At 32.8% G+C, this 18,753-nt stretch overlaps 1 long non-coding RNA gene across 1 annotated transcript in view; it reads right to left on the reverse strand.

The window, feature by feature from the left end:
- LOC127871346 (uncharacterized) overlaps positions 1-5,401 on the reverse strand; it is a 28,051-nt gene extending 22,650 nt beyond the window's left edge. Inside the window, exons 1-2 of the long non-coding RNA XR_008045299.1 lie at positions 5,355-5,401; positions 3,452-3,508 (exon numbers count right to left, since the gene is read on the reverse strand). This is a non-coding gene — a long non-coding RNA (uncharacterized LOC127871346). The remainder of the gene's footprint in view (positions 1-3,451; positions 3,509-5,354) is intronic.
- Positions 5,402-18,753: the final 13,352 nt, after the last annotated feature.

The following is an 18,753-nucleotide window of genomic DNA, read 5'->3' on the forward strand; positions in this document are numbered from 1 at the left end:
TTTGAACTTAAGTTGTCAGTCGACTTTTAGAATAATGTGTCAGTAATAAATGTTTTTCTTCAGTTTCACATGTTTTTTTAAGAAAATTTAGTGAAAGATGCAAATGTGTCTTATTTATTTTTTTCTGTGTCTTCAATGTATCTTATTTATATGTGACTGCGTGCTTATTTTTTTTCAAGAAATGAAAGATGCAAATGTGTCTTATTTTAATTTTATCCATGTCTTAAATGTGGCTTATTTATATAAGATAAAATGATATACTGCCAGTGTCATGCAAAAAAGGATCTAATTTCTTAATATCCACATTCACGCTTTGTTCTTTATTAGCGCCGTCTTTAATTAGGCTATCTATTTAAAGTACCGATTACTGTGAACTTAATAATTGTGCAACGGTGATGTTGATACATTATCGTTGTTAATTTAAAATGTAGACAACAAGTTAGCAATTAATGAAATCAGTTATTTTGGAAGTAAATCTAATTTTTTCTGTACAGTAGCCAGGTGGATGTGTATTGAGCGGATAAGATAGGGATCACCACAACAAGTTTCTAATACACAGTATAGACTTCCCCTATTATTGTATTTGTTATTAACCTGATTGGAATAAATAAAGTGTTAAAGATCATTTCATGTGAAAAGCAGGATTTCTGACATAATTTCAATCGTTTTGCTTTTATACACAATTTCATGGAACAATGAATATATTGGCGCGATGGAACACAATTTATAAATCAAGCTGACAGTATAGTATCATTTTTTAATTATGTGTAATTTAATTCGCATCTCTCCCTTAACTCGTTCAATGACACGTGAACTTATATCAATTATAAAACATCACGTGCATCATTAAATATTTTTTTTTAATTATGAAAACATATATGTTCTACATGGTTTTGTTTAGTTTTTTTTCTCAACCAGAGAGACATTATAAAACATTGTTATATATAAAGCGCTTTACTTTTCTACATTACATAAAGATATATCGATTTTTTTTGTTAAGTGTACGTGCTTGACATATTTATAAAAAGGCAGTGTTTATTTTTGTAATAAAATCGAAAATTGACATTTAATTTGATGCAATCCACATTGTTTAGCGGCCAAGCGCAGTATTCCGCTCTCGGCGGCCGATGGTGTATTGCAATATATACAATGTAAAGCTGGGTTTCTGACATAATTTCAATCGTTTTGTTGACGCGGAAGTGCTTTTTGGTGGCCAAAAATACTATTGTTCCCTTTATTTAAACCTAAATCAGTATTTTTTTACACTTGAAGGTTTGTACAGCGGGGATTTCGGTACCGGCGCGGGTTTATGTGCTTGTTAAGAATTACCGAAATCCCCGCTAAGAGGCAACATATTATCCTGATTTATGCTTTGATTAAACATTGATAACTAAATTGCAAAAGTGTATAGCATATTGTAAATAAGGTAGTACGATATCATTTGTTTCATCAGATTTGTTTGGAAAATACTTTCTGAAGACTTATTTATTACTATGTCATGTTATATTTACATATACTTTTGTGTAACCAATGTTTTAAATGTACATTTTACCTTTTTTACATTCGTTTACACATTTTTCACATTAATAAACTATTTAATAATGGAAAAAATATTCTGATAAGAGTGTTTAAATGATTAACACTAATATGATTGTGTACAAATCAACATTAATGCAAAGCCAAAACCCAAACATAATGACATATAGACCCTTTAAGGCGTAATATGGTGGATTGGCGTAAACATGGGTGATTTCGGCTCTGGGCGTACGAATGTAGCAGTACCGAAATCCCCGCTAATTATTTTCCAAAAGAAGTAACCGAATGGGAGATAATACATGTCACTGGTTGCTAATGAAAAAAACACTATAATAATTTTGTTGACACTTGAAGGTTTGTACAGCAGGATTTCGGTACCGGCGCGCGTTTAAGTTCTAGTGTAGAATTACCGAAATCCCCACTGAGAGGCAACTTAATGCTGTCAAGAGTGCTTAATAATTAAAATTAATATCATTTTTTTTGCACCTTAACATTCATGTGAAGTCAAAAACCATTCATACCGATGACCTATTGACCCTTTAAGGCGTAAATATGGGGATTTCGGTACTAGGCGGGCGAATGTAGAATTACCGAAATCCCCTTTTCATCATCGCACATTAGTGTAACATAAATTTTAACACAATATATGTAGGGAAACTCATATGATTCGCGTAATGTGAAAATGATTATTATGCTATAATTCGACCACGAAACTTGACGTGACTTAATACCGGACATTATGGAATGGAGCTACGCTGGCCGTATTTGACATAAGACCCATTTTCGCATATTATCTTATCAATGCTTATATGAATTTGATTGCTATAATCTAATGCGTATTCGACACGGAATTATTGTCAAGGTTTTTCATTTTGTCAATATTTATCATAGCAGGGGACATTGCTGACATCAATATGGATACTGTTTTCATTTTCTGTCGAGAAATGATATAACTTATTATCAAGATTATTTTATAGTACGGTAGCGTTCTCTTCACAAGTGAGATTTATTTGTACTGGTAAATTGCTCTTATACTCACCATTCGGACTCGACGATCCGCTCGAATAAAAATGTTAGTCGCTTAAAAGTACAAATTCATCATATTGAGCACGATTATTATTATTATTATTATTATTATTATTATTATTATTATTATTATTATTATAATTATTATAATTATTATTATTATATAGCTTTTAGAAACTTATACATTAAAAAAAATCCCATTGGAAAAAAAAATCCCATGGGAAACAAAATCCCATGGGACAAAAAAATCCCATGGGAAAAAAATCCCATGGGATTTTTTCATTATTTTAAAACACGATTTAACGCGTTGAAATCGCGAGAAATGCTCATCATTTGTTAAAAGGTAGTGTTTCTGAAGGTTACATGAATAAATCTCTAAAAATCAGAAAAAAATTCCATGGGATTTTTTTTTCCCATAAAAAAATGGGATTTTTTTTCTATCAAAGTAAATTGAACGAAAATAAGCACAAATGCTTTAACAATGCTTAAAATCGATAACTAAGCACAAACGAACGTGTTTTATGTTTTTGAAAATCCCATGGGATTTTTTCTCCCATAAAAAAAGCTGGATAAAAATCCCATGGGAGAAACCAAAATTCCCATGGGATAATGAACAATCCCATGGGATAATGAAAAATCCCATGGGATATTACAAAAATCCCATGGGAACCCCAACTTTGCAAATAAAGTTCATAGTGAAGAAAACGCATTTAACAAGCAAAAGCAACCAATTATTAATCACAAGTTAGACTTTTATCTTATACTTTATCACAAATAAGCAAACCTTCAAGAAAAAGGGTACTTAAGTTTGCGAAATTTCGGTTTCGCAAAGTTTTTCCGGTGGCCGTTCCCGTAAAAATACAACACACTCATCACTATTGATATTTACCTTAGCCGTAAACTTGATTGTTTTCACAAAGATAGGAACACAAAGAGCGATCACGATCTGAAACAAAGAACACGTTGTACAAATGTAAACATGTTTTCGAAAGGTAAGCTATATTTAACAATATTTAAAACTACTGGAAATGGATGGTTATGGTTAATTGAGCTTCACTTATTTTGCAATTATATCAAACTGATAGTGAAATTTATCCTTTATTCTGAGGCATAGACCTTTTGGCGTAAAGTATCTTTTTAACATAGTGAATTATGTTATAAGTTCAACTGAGCACAACATGTTTACAATTAGCTATTGTGATAGTTGGCTGTTCGGCGACATGCGTCGTCTTTCCATTGTCAACAAATTGCAGACCACATGTCCTGCGTTAGCTGTTATAATACAAAGTAAAATTGATACTCTTCCAATAACATGATGATAGTTTAAAAAATGATTACAATTTAAAGCTGGATAAAAGTCTAGATATTGGACATTGAGCATCATGTAAAACAATGTTTAATTAAAATCCACCCAAAGGGGATCACATGGTATAAATATACTTAGCTGAATTTGAATATTTCCGGTAACACCACTCAGGGAAGAACATGGGCATTATGTTTGTGGCATGAGAAACTGGTTTTTATCAATGTTATTCAATGTTCCCTGATCTACTCGAAATTCTCCCCGCCATATTGGTAACACAGTTTCCCTAATGTGCATTACTAAAATCATCTTCCCCAGTGAAATCACTTTATATTGATAATTCAGGTGATACAGGGACACCATTGCCGTCTAGTGTGTATATTGCTGTGGATAGTTGATTTCCTCAAACAAAATGTATAATGTTAATTTTGTAAAGTTAGACCTTGCACCTTAACCTAGAGGCTAAGAAAGTGTAATGTTAGCAATTTAAAAGTAATGTGAAATAGTCGCTCATGGTTTGATATTGGTTTCAAATAGAATAGTTGATAAAACACATGTACTTTGAGGAAAAAACTCAAATTTTTAATATCACAATACCTATATAAACTGTATAAATCCTACTCACTCAAGAGTTGTAACACAATTTGTAATTTGAATATGGATGTTTTAAGTCGGTATTTAAAAGGGTGTATTGTTTTTAGAATATATATTTCCATTGTAATTGCATACATAGTTATTGAAGTTGTTGTTGTGCTATTTGAATTATGCAACAAATCAATAGTACACATTTATTTTATTTTAATTTTGTATTAAAATATGTTATTAAAACAAGAGCGTCTGGGTTTAAAAACATATAAATGAAATGAGAATGGATGAGAAAGCTATTCACCGAACAAAGCGGCACAACATAATTAAAATCAGGAACACATTATTTTTAGTAGTTCGTTGTTGACGAGAATTCCTCTGACAAATATCCAAAATGAAAAAAATCATATATGACAACATTATGTTAAATAATTCAATAAAGACAATTTTTATGCTTGAGAACATTTTAAGCTTAACACCATAATTGTATCAATGATGTTAAACCACGGGCATAGTGTCGCGTAACAATTATTTTACATATACATACACAAAATTATTTTGCTAAAACGGTCGCCATACACAATGCTTTTATGGACAGCTAAGTCCATATAAGCGATTGTTCAGTAACATGTAGATAACATGCATAAAAGAAATGCAAGAATAGCAATTATTTTATGTCAATTGAAACCCCAAAGTATAAGTTTTGATTGAACTTGGATTCGGATTCATAAATCCCGAACTGAAAGTTCAGCAATCTACCATCTGAAACAAGACGTTTTATATATACGGACAAGTTCTTGCTTCCTTGATACGTTGATTGTGTTAACTTGTTATCGTATTATATAACTGGAAAACCAATGTCCTTATAATTATGTATCGATTTAACAAACTACGTTTATTATACCTGCCACCACGGAGTATATGTAGCCATTTTTCCTTTCCAGACCGCGTTGAGTTTCGTTTGACAGCATGTGTGTTCCATAAAGGTCTTCAAGTGATTTGCGTTTGCCAATTCCAATGCGTTGATTGAGCTAAACGGTTCCTGAAACTTGTGAATAAGGAACGTGTAGGCACCTGTCCGATTGCGATGGAAATATGTACTCAACATGTCGCACGCTTTTTGTTCGTATTCCCTACAAGTAGAAACAATATGTTGACATACGGAATGATAAGAATACATACGTGCACACACAATGGTTATCTTATCAAACGAATTCGTATTTTTACTAATGTATATATTCCTAATAAGAACTAAACTTGTCCAAGTATTCGAAACGTTTTGAATTCCCGTATTAATATTTCCAAAAAAGTTCATATGTTATACAAAAACTTTGTTATATTGCGCAAACAACAAAATCCGGACTTGAAAGTTTGTGTACACACATGTTCAAATCAATAATGTCATGTGTATTTTCGTTTGGTCAAACACTCGGTGACACCATCATAAAGGTATATGTTCCAGTCTACCACGTGCGAAAATGCGATGTCGCATACGTGACTACACTGAAGGTAAATATCTCTAGTTATGCTTTTGACACAAGCAGAATAAAGAAAACTGTGTCCGACCTGGCGTTTTTCAGCACATTGGTTGCCAAGTCCAATTCCGCCTCCCTGTTTGCCATTTTGGAAACTGTTTTTAGCAGAGAACTTGCAATCAATGCTGCGCCTAAGCAATAAAGTGTACAATTAGGCAATCATGATTGATATTACTGCCATCAAATAATTTATTCATTCAATTATTTTTTTACAAAAACAAACTCAGTCTTAAACCATCCGCTTTTAATTGAGTTAAATTGCAAATAACATAGATTGCATTTTTACAATCGCTAAACATGTAAACATCGCATTATTTACATCATGTATTTTCACAGAAAACTATTAATACTATACGTATTCCATACCTATCGGATCATCGCAGTAACTCAACCTCGTTTGTGCCTCCTCTTCACTTTCAAACAAAATTGCAAATATGAAAACATGCAAGGCGTTCTTTGGACTCTTGATGTCGACGTCATTCTTTTCGCTGCCTGAAAATAGTATTTATTCGCATTTATGAAATGCAAGAGAAACACAGAATTAGACAACAATAATTATGTCCAAAAACATTATTAACACATGTTTGTGAAAAGTCGGTAGTAATGTCGGTGCGTAATCCCCTCCTACTGGATCATTTAGTCAAAACAAGTGACTTTAAGAATCTCAATTGCATGACAATGACATCTGCATGGACGCCTTTAAAACCACACGATAACGTTTGACACATCTAGATAATTATTTTGAAGATTGTTTCCACCTGATGTGAATATTTTGTCTGAACTGATGTCTCTGTTTTGTGTTAAGGTTTGTACCTAGGCAAACAATAAACTCAATATTTCCATTTACATCTCCCGAACCAGGTAGTTGGTTGTTTATATCTATTATGTTTGATACAATATAGAAAATATCATATCAACCAGAGCATTTCACATACTATTCAATAATTACACGCATTTTGGCTCGACATGTTACCGCGAGACATCTAGTTGTTTCAATACATGATTTTGCTAAAATCTTCCCTCAGTAGTTTCAACAATTATTATAATAATGTATTATTGAAACCAAGCATGTTACGTTTTGTTAAGAAACGATGAAAAATGGCGGTTGAACTCCCGTTTATCTTTTTATTCCATTTGTTAACTACCGAATACCATTTTGAATAAATCCTGCCATTCAACGGGAATTTAGTTGATAAATTGATTGTACACACATAACGGATACAAGTGCACATTTGTATAAACATGAGATGACTTATTTATGTTTCAGTAAAGAAAAACGTATTAACATGACAACCCAAGCGACACCGAAATGATTGGTTATATTTCATATAATTGTCAATAATACTTCTTGGTCTACGTAATTGAACGAATTTTGTAAGACAATGCAATTCAATGACAATTACAATTGATTAATAAATGAACTGCACTTTATTAAAAAAAATTGAGACGTTCATCAATCTGTTCTTAAACGACATAAACGTGACAAAAATACAGAAACTAACACATTTTAATCGTTTAAAAAAATAACGATTCGGTCAAGTTGAATCGCATCATTTATATAAATCTAATAGCTAATATGCGATTGCTTTGATTTTGCCTGGATACTCGATTGGCAATTTGTGTGTTCGACTATAAACAGTACAGTCTGGGATTCTTTGAAGGGGATGACTCTTAGTTAAAGACAATGTCATTTACTTTGATCAAAGTCAATACCAGTTTGAACTTGTTATTGCATTTGAACTCTGTGAACTCGGATATTACATTTCACGTTTACGGTCTAACCATGCGCCTTATCTGCATAACTACGTGTCCTTGTTTAAAGTACCTGCATGCCTATCGTGGGAATATGGATTTTCCTGGTCAATATTTATACTCTCGTTGATAAACCTGCCCACTCGTCGGAGAATGCATTGATCATCAACGCAGTCTGCAGAGGAAAGGTCTGTATGCATATTCTGAAAAAAAGTATTAACAGTCATTTTGGGTTTTGTCAATAATCTAGAATATTCTAAACTATATCAAATTGTCATACAATTGTAAAGGACTCGGTTACATCGATCTAAGAAGGATTTTTTTATTTGTGCAAACAAGGTCGGCACAAAAAAACACGTAATGAAATACTAGGCAATCTGGTTTATTGAATATTGTCGAGTTATTGTGCTCAAACGCAGTGTCGCGTAATTTGATGAAAAAACTGTTCAATAAATAAAAGTGGGTCAGGTAATAATTTTTGATTATTTCAGGGCCATTCATACACATGAATGAGATGATCTTATTCATCATTGAAATAGGCCAAGACAAACACAAACCAAGTGTAAACATAATAGGATAACAACTGCTTGATTTTAAAAACGTACCATTAGGGAATATTTCGAGGATGATTCGCACATTGTTGATAATTCAAGGCCCGTTATAACACATGTCTTTAGACGTTTAAGAAGGTTATCGAACTGGGTTAGAAAATAATGAAACTATGAGAACTTCAGTTTGACTGAGTAAATCCTCCTGCATGACATGCACCTGTTTGTCCGCTGTAGGTGTAGGTGTTTTAATAGGTGTTCTCACTCTTTTGAGAACATCATATGAATACGGATTATGGAGATCGTGCATTTCTATAAATGTTTGTCTTTAATAAACACCTAATCTTATTCGTAATATAAGTGCAAACAAGGGCTCCAGCCCCGACTGGGATGTTAATGTTAATGCTTTTATACTTGTATAAACATAAGAAATTCGGACATATTTGCACAACTTCGTAAAAACGTAATACCATTTATCGGAAAAATCAAGGCGGTACAAACCTTCGACTGAAGAATTTTCTTCATAAAAACGCCCATGTCATCACAGCCTTCGTTCTTTCTCTCCAGAGCCTGAAAGTTATTATTAATCAGTACTAAAATATTATTATTACCTACAGTTTTAAATAGTTGAATACGCGAAAAGCAAAACTAGTAAGCTATTCTTTTCTTAAATTGACTTTCTTTCCACACATATTGGCAACATATGCCTTGGGCGTTTGGGTTCATCATTTTTAGTTGGCAGGAATACGTGGTCATAGAAAGTGTTCGTTTTGCGTGTTGAAATCGAACGAAATTAACACGTAACTTTGGCGTTTGTTGTTTTGCTTTGAAAATAAAAGATGCTATTTAATACGAACTATAGTTAAATATGGATTCTTTGAATAAATAAGTGATTTCAATCGCTTTCAAATGATCCTAATAATCAATTCATAATCAAAGGTGAATAATTATGTATTTCTTTACTGCCTGGTCGTCTTTCCTGAAGATGAAGACATCATGAGTGCTAGTTAAAAAATATTTGAAATTCTCACCTTGGTATAACATTCCAGTAAATAATTTGTATCCATATTTTAAAAACGCCTCTGTGGTTCTGAAACATAAAACATTTAAAATCACTGTAATAACAATGAATATGTGTACGGCTATGCAATAGATTGAAGTTATAACAAGGTCTTTAAAAAAATCAAATATTTTTGGAAATGTGTTAACGATGCGATATTGCAAAACGTTTTTTTATGATGTATATCATGCGACTCCGTCACATAATATTTGATTTACAATTAGACAGAAAAATAAAATACAGCTACGTCATGTGTTTTTTCCTAAGTGTTAATACAGACGTTTGGGTAAAACAGTAATCTATTTATGTTAGCCACGTAAATGATTGTCCAATGCTGCACCATTTGTATCTTTCATAAACTTTAAACGTAAGAAGACCAACATAATGGATGTATGTCTACACAATAGTAATATCCACATTTTAACAGGAATATATGACATCTTATTTACTTATTTTCGGACATGAAGCAATTACGAATGAGTGTTCACTTACTTTCTAGTTGCGTATGGTATCCACACAATGCTATCTGAAAAAGAACTTGCAATTGAACGAATTGAATTGATAATTTCGAAATGATATTGTTCACCTTCTCAACGCGCAAATAAGCAATATTTTAAACAGTGGCTCACATCGCAACATGAATAACACAGTTAGCTTATTTGTAGTAATCCTTGCTAAACAAGTTAAATATAAAAAATCTAAAGAGTTCGCTCAGTATACTGTATTGAAATTCGTCAGCAGATTTTCATAATGACATTGCTTTTCAAATTAACGAGCACATTGGACTATGACACTTGATACCTTAGCTTTGATCGTAAAGGCGATCAAAACAAACACAATTCACCAGAGTAGATTGTTTGAACGCTTGAATTACAAAGACTCATTACGAGGAGAAATCAACAATAGGAGTGTTTTGTTTTATGTATAATTAACGGCTTTGTTTTAACATGATACAATTTCATTGCAGACTATAAAGTGCACGGTAAGTAGGTTTGTGTTGATTTCTTGCCTTTAATTTGAAAAGCCTGATAAATGTTTGCTCCTTGCCTATTTCTTGTTAATGAAATGTGAAATTAAAATAAAAGCAAAAACCGTATAAGATCTTTATATCTTAAACAAATGTATGCTGTAGAACCACATCAAAGTAGAAGTTATAAAGCAAGATGCGTAACTAACATCATCATAGCAAAACACGCCTAGTTCTACCGCTACTCCAACAATTAAATGTGCTTATAAATTATCTTGATTGTTAAACGACTCAAGCAATATGCATAATGGTCTAGTAGATTTACCACACATACGACCACATGTATATTATATGCGCTTACAAAACATTACCACTCACAAACTTGAAAACGTGGTTCTTTAGTAATAACACATCTTGCCGATTCTGTCAACTCAGGACCCATGTGGATCGATAATATATTCGTATTTAACAGAACGCTTTACAAGTCCATACAATATTCTAATCAACTAGATATGTAAGATATGTAAGACTAAGGAATGTATAAGGATTCCCGTTATGGAGTCCTTTTACTTTAACAAATAAATCCTTTCTGCCCGGCTTTTCGGGTGTGTATTCTAACTGCTTGATTTCAACCAGGACGTATACCAATATACTCAACGGATATGTAATGAATACAACCGGAGAGTTACGGAGGCAACGGAAATACGAAGGATACACAAGGAATAAATTCTTGTTATGCAACACATCCGTCAAAACATGCCTTAAGGCAAAAGTTGACCGCTTACATAAGCCAGGTATGCTTGTTTGGGAAATATAAACACAATTAAACACGTAGGGGTAAACACTAATTTACATTTGAGCATGTGAATTTACTTTTTATTACACTTACGAAGATATCGTCAAGTTGAATAAACTTTCAATGGCAAAGATGTATGCATGTTTATGCGTACAATGTGTACTTTACAATTAGTATGATAATATGTAAAAACTCTTTATATGATCGCCAATTATTCACGGTGATAGGGCGGATACCACAACTTTTCCGCTCACCGTCGAAATGTTATACTTTTGACAAGAGTACCGTATCCTTCTGTCAAAACACGGCCGCAAACTTTTTGGCGAGCCCAGAAATGAAAGAAAAATTCGAGAAAAAAAGGTAAGTTGGTAATAAAAAAAGATATTCCATCGAACGAAGTATATATTTTACATCTGATTGCCGTTTACCGCATCAAAATTGAGTCGATATAAACTTCAAAATAGTGAAAACAATTTGAGCATGTCGTGAAAGAAGTGACTTTCATGACGTGAACAATTCTAGTTGTTGCAGATTTTAAACATTTAAAACATGTTTTTGTTTACCAGTATTTTAATGGTAGAAGAATCAATTTACAACACATTATGGCATGTTTCATTGAATATAACTGTGATTTTTACATTTACACGTGTTAGCAAGTATGCACCGCTCAACACTGACATTATAGAAATATAAACACCGCTCAACAATGTCCGTAAAAGCACCGCGTCTTTATGATTTGTTGGCACCGCTTTATTCTGATATTTTTTCTTTCAGAAGGAAGAGACGTTCAAATTTATGTTTGAACATTACAAACCAAAAAACAAGAAAAGGAGACATTTGCCTTCCGGTGTTGATACCAGTGCCGCCCAGCCTTCCATGACAATATTGTAAATTCTCCACAGAAACGAAAAAAAACAACAACAAAAAAAAACAAGGTCGTCAAGAAAGAAATTATTTCAAATTAGCAGTTAAGAAAACATGACTGAAAAAGTGACACAGCTATTACCAGGTTTTCTTCAAAAATTACACTCGGCAAATTTATGCTATTACTTTTGTATCTTTATTCATTTGGTATGTAACAACAAGTTTCCGCTGACAAATATTGCTCTGCTATTGTTTCTGGATGCTGTCAGGTGGTAAAGTATACCGATAACCTCAATGATGACATACAAAGAAGACACCATGAACTCCTGGAGAGTTGTGTATAGAGTATTCCACGGAAAAGTGCTGAGATTCATTTCCGGAATGAAATCAATCGGAGTTTCGATTGGACAGTTTTTGAAAAGAGGGAATATAATGAAAGATACCACGTCAATTAATTTCGCGGAACCTAGTCAGGGGGGTTATAAATGACTATAATCCCCAAGAAATGGACTTTCCCCGAGAAGTAGGTCCTGGAATAATTGACGACACCATTAAAATGAACCTGTGTTGGTGCAAGCATGCCGTCATTTTGAAGATCAATTCTGGGACATGTAACTTTGACATGATTGCGTGTAATTGTCAGATGGTGTAAATAACGTCATCAGTTAGTTAAATAGTATATTAATAGTAGTAAATACTAATTAGTATTACTATTAGCTGTCGCATTAGTATGACTATACTTAAATATTGTATATTTTGTTACAGGGATCTAAAATGCAATCCTATACAAAATTATTAATTAAAGAACCGCGACTTGCTGTCAATTTATCGAGCCGCAATATGCGTAGCTTAGTCCGACGACACCATGTTTAAAGTGTATGTGTTTAAACAGAAGACGGTATTCTTGACTTGAAGAGGAAATGTTCCGCTGCTTCTGACTGTACAATCACACTACCAATGTCGATATTTGCTTAAACAACTATATCGAGGGTAAAGTCACCTGTACAACAAACACCATGGATACAGCCTTCATAGGAACGTATGGATATATTTAAGCTAAGGGTTGTTATTTTTTATACATGGCTCGATTCCATTTTGTTTCTAAATACGTTCATTATATAGAATCAATAGTACATCTATTTACATGCAATTTTGTGCATACAGTAAGCACTTCAAATATAAAAGCTGTGTTTGCAAACAACAAGATAATAATTCATTGATGAGAGTGTGTTTTCGCCAACCGAAGAAAGACTTTTATGGCAGAAGATCAACTAATTCTTATATAATTATTATCTCGCCGCCTTTACGTGTTAAGTGTTTTGATCAAGGTTGCTAAATATTTTGCTTTTTTTTCTCAAGTTTAAACCAATAAATTTAATATTTGTATTCCCTTAAAACTATCAATTATACCAAAAATGTCAGGCGAGCATAGCACATGTGCATTTAGATTACATGATATCATTACATAGTTTGTTGTAGGTGTAATGACTATGGCTTTAACATTGATGATCGTTATGTTGGTAATTACAGCTTCAATGAGCAAGCCGTAGACGGAACACAGCAACACAGAACACATGCCAGATATTTAGACAGACATGATACATTTACTAATTATATACATCTTAACAATTAATGTCGTACAAGTAAAATAATAACTAACTTAAGTGTTGCATCAATAGTGTTTGTTAAATAAATGTTAACATTTTGTTATGAAACATACAACTTACGAATGAACTCAGAAGCTTCCAATTGTACTTGTTGAATTTTCATTTTGTTTGGCATACGCATTCAAAATGGTCTACATAGTATATGTATGCAAATCAAAATTTAAGGAGTCCTATGTAATGCCGTCATTTAATCAGGATTTATACTTTTCTAAGAAGGTTTGTATATATAGTATTAACATTTACTTCGTATTCAATGTTCCAATTGTATCATCGAATGCACGGCTATCCAATAGTGGTGTTTTGTATTTTATTTTAACATGTCAAACTTTATCGCTCGTTTTGCAAATATTAGTTTTTATACAAATAACAATTACACATGTAAACCATTTCTCGATCCACTTGACACCCTTGTCGCTACATCGAATGATAACATTAAGGTTTGTACACTGTCAACTAGTTTTGCCCAGTTTATATACTAGAAGTAACTTTAGCCAACGTTGTTTTCCGGAAGCTTCTGATAGAAAACCCTGACGAATACGTACATTAAAGTCCCGTAAAATTGAAAACGATGTCATTACTATTGTATTTGTAAATGACAAATCACAAGAATATTAAAATATTTAAATATGTTCACCTTTATATATAGTAGTTTTACATATAAATAACAACAAGTAAGAATAAACAGGTGTTTTGCAGTTGTGCAAAACGGTACATCATATACATGAGATTTACCATTACTCATTTAAGAATATATCAAACAAAACGTTTGCATTTTTAAATTGATTATCTAATGACTTCCATAAGTACTCAACGTGAATGTACATTAATATACAACTATCGGTGGAAAGATATTGGGATACACATGCGACAACAAAATAAAAAAGAAGCCAATTTTGCATCCATAAAGTAACTGTATATAACGTGTATGTGTATATAGTCTTAAGAGCTAATCAGCTTTACAAAAATTGTATACATGTGTATGATAATCGTGTCTGCATTTATTCGAGTCTTACGAACATCTCATAAAAACCTTGAATAGGGTGTATGCCTTAAACATATGAACATCTCGGTCATTTGGATTTTACTTATTAAAGAAATACACGCCTCGACGTATTAAACATGCAACATAATTACTATTTTCGACACCCACCCTTGATAAATTGCAACTAATTAAGGTATCATATTGACAGAGTACTCGTTTGTTTAAGATATACGTGTATGTTCATGTTTGTCTTAGGCTTGGGAGGGGATAACGTGTTTTTATACATATATAATAACAGCATAAACACACAACATACAGACAGAGCAGTTGAAGCAGCAGTCAAGCAATATCTACTAAAATATTTAGACACGATGCAGAAATTGTATGTAGTAAATACCCTTGTGGATACAAATATGAACACAAATATAATAACAGCAGAAATGAATAAGGTTATATGTGTATCTCTGGTATTTTGTTTGTCGGTGATGCATCAGTAAATACAAAAAATTACGGGTTATACTAAAATGCATTCATGCCAAAAACATAGAAAAGGGCATAATATGTTTGTTTGTTACTCGGAAAAACTTAATTATACGTATGATTTCCACAACATGTATAAAGACCATTGAAATGATTCAAACACAAATGCAATTACCACTATCTGCGCTTCCAGAGAGCTATAATCTTGATTGGAAAAAAAAGTCTAAACTGATGAGAGTGTACTGCATAAACGTCAGTAGAATACATACTCATCGTGACAATGATGCATAATAAACAAATTATGACAAAATATTACGAGTAAGAAGAGTCAAAGTCAAGAACATATGCATATGACTATTTATGTACGTATTCATAAATACTTTAAAAACCAACATTATCAAATCCTTACACGTTTGTTAAGTACCGCCAACAGTCTAATTGTATCCTTGAAATCAGAGTGTCCCTTTTCTAAGCTGGCGTTTTTTACCTGCATGTGCATTTTAGCATTTGACTTGATAATGGATCAATATTACTATTTCGTGATAATTACGACTCGATTGACATTTAAAAAACATAACGAGGTCACAGAAGATATGGTTTCCGCCAAGCGACCGGGAGGTTGCCGTTTCGATCTCCACTATGAGGGCGTTCTTTAAATGTCCCCCAGACACAACAAGTACTGGTTCTTGTCCCAGGAAACGAACTCGAGAGCGCTCCAAATAAGCCTTAGTCTTTCTGTTCAATCGAGCTAATATAAAAAGGTTTAAAATAATATAATGTGTACAGGTTTATTAAAACATTCAGTTTCGGTATCAGAGTTTCGCGAAGTCTTCGAATATATTTAATATTCTTGAAAATCTTTACAGATGTCAATACGGAAGTTATGAAGTTCTGAGCGGATTATTTTGTTTGGTTTTAGGAACAAAGCGCTTTAGATCTTACCACCGCATTTCATAGTTTGTGTGGAGACTCTCGTGCAATTCGACAGACAACCTTTATGACTTCAATAAAAAATACAAATGATTGAACAAATCAGTGAATCTATGTTAAAATTGTACAAAACAAGCTTTAGAAACCGACAATAACATGCTGTTCCATATCTTGATAAAATGAGCTTGCGTATTTGCCTTTCTCGTTATTAAATTATTGCAAGCATTGATATCTCATTTACGAGCCTTTTGCTGCGATACACTTTAATAACACTTCATGATATGAGCTTTGAAAGAAGGTTGTAAACCTCGCAAGATGAAACATGAGATAGAACAATAAATTGTACCCATATCATTGAAAGGTTACATGTACAACAAACAATAACCGTGATTGTGCAATCGAGACTTTGTTAAACAATAATAATCATGAGTTAAATAAAAGTGTCAATTACATCCTCGCTAATAGCCCCCACTCCCCGCAGTTTGCTAGCTAAATTTTCGCGAATAAAATAACACAATAACGACAATTATCAAAACGTATTCCCCGTTTAAAACCACAAAGGTACTGATTTGTTGCTTCATTACTTTGTTTTTGTCACGTTATTTTACACCGTCGATGACGCGGCATGTTTTTTTAACTGGTCACCAGCGCAAGATTGCAACATGTCGTACGCAAAACGTAAAATCGCACGAATTATTCAATGAAAAAAAAATCAGGTTAACTTTTTCCCGAAAATATAACCGGTTAACTGATCGTTTCAGTAGATTAACTGGTTAACCGGTTTAATCTCTTGCATTCCTAGTTTTTAAGACATCGCGTACGAGTGTGTACATACCGTACGTTCTTATAAAACGTGTTTAAGATACTGTGATGGCTAGAAATTGAATAGATTAATTCATCGGTCATTCCCCAATAAGCATTTGTCGGTTTTGTATTTGATTGTTTTTAGTTAGGTACGCCTAATTGTTCGTGTTTTAAGCAAAATCTATTGAAATAAGACATTGGGTAGTTTGCCTCATGTTTCATTAACCGCTATGCCATTTGCTGATTATTTTACTGTTTAACATTGTCAGCTAAATTACGCGAGGACTGTCTTTACCTACGTTGCTTGTATAAAGATTTTATATGCGCAAATACCGCTAGTTTGTATCTTGAAACATATTACATTATCTGCAACGCATCAAGTTATATTAAATGTGACAAGATGGAGTGAGCGTCTAGCGCTCTGCCACCCTCAGCTTAGTATCATCTATACAATTATTCTTATGCGTTATTATAATATTGAATGAAACATGAGACTCATTACGTGAAACCTTGTTTGCGATCGTTTGCGTTTGGATCAGAAAGATTAAACCACTTAAGTCACATGCTTTTTTGCCCCTAAGTTTATAAACCTGCACCAGGTGTGTGTAAAATGCCATACACAAGGTTCATCCCTTTTATTTTGTAAAAGATGTTTTGTTTACGTGAGATGACCCTTAATCACATGAAGTCGTTTAACAAATGGCAGCTAAAACTGTCTTTAGAAAAACAAGCTTGAAATGTTCACACAACAGTCGCAAATTCACTTTTAAATTTGACACAGGTTTGAAGAATTACAGGGATTAAACCTATACACATAATATTTAAAAAGTCCTTAAGTAGTATATAAACCTTTGTAACATTCATCATGAAATTTAACTTCTGAAGGTTTAGAAGTAAGCCTTATATTGAAGTAAAGTAGGTCAGAACACAAATAATTTATGCACAACATAATCTGTTTTATCAACATTCTGAGCAGCAGATATAAATGATATTTTTAGTTTCAAAAGAAAAATAAACCAAGGCATGCCAAATTTACTCAATTAAGAAACAAAGTATAATGTTGCCGTTTCTGAAATTTAAACGTATTTCATTTTGACATATTTTAATTTCGTTCCACGCTGGTTGTTCCCACAATTCTCTTGGTTATTTTATTTGAGTGGAGTAATGAAGCCGTTAAGATTTAGTCTCATCCTTGAATCATTTGTTTTCAAACAGAAGAGCCACCATGATATTGTATGTCTCGTTCAACTATATATTTTTGGAACTGTTTATCACTATAACACATAAATCAAGCGCCTTTCAATAGATTTGGTTTTTGTTATTTTGCTGTCCTAGTGTAAAAAAAGCAATCAGGATTGCTTATCGCCACAGGGCAAAAACATGGGAATTTTTATGAAAACAGAAATATGGTTTATCATTACTTTTAACACCTAAAAGAGTTTGTTGTTGTTTTTTTTCTTCTGTTTTTGTTTTTCGCTGAAGAAAGAAACATCCTCTCTTTTAGCAAGGCATTCTTCCTTTATATAAAAAAAACAGTGGCCGTGCTGCATCTTTTATGAAAAAAAAAGATGTGTGCCTAGGCCTTACTGTATTTCTTTGTGTTTTTTTAAATTCTAATAATAACACATTCTCTCGTCACTACACACTAAGCAAACATAAGCAACCAAAATACATATTTTTATATCTTCATGTACAAACACTTCAATATAAGTATGCTTAATTGCCCAAGCATAAATGATATTTACTAGTGATGGATGTTTTATATAATCCTTAGCTTCGTTTTCTTGCCTAGACTTATGTCCATCTCTACTATTAATTGCAGTAATTGCCTTAAAGAATATCGGGCGAAAATATCCGGAAAATAAATCAAATCATATCGTTAGCATTGCTCTGTACTTTTAATTGTTTAACGTATTTG

Source organism: Dreissena polymorpha, chromosome 3 (genome assembly GCF_020536995.1).
Source record: "Dreissena polymorpha isolate Duluth1 chromosome 3, UMN_Dpol_1.0, whole genome shotgun sequence".
Classification (NCBI taxonomy): Eukaryota; Metazoa; Mollusca; class Bivalvia; order Myida; family Dreissenidae; genus Dreissena; species Dreissena polymorpha.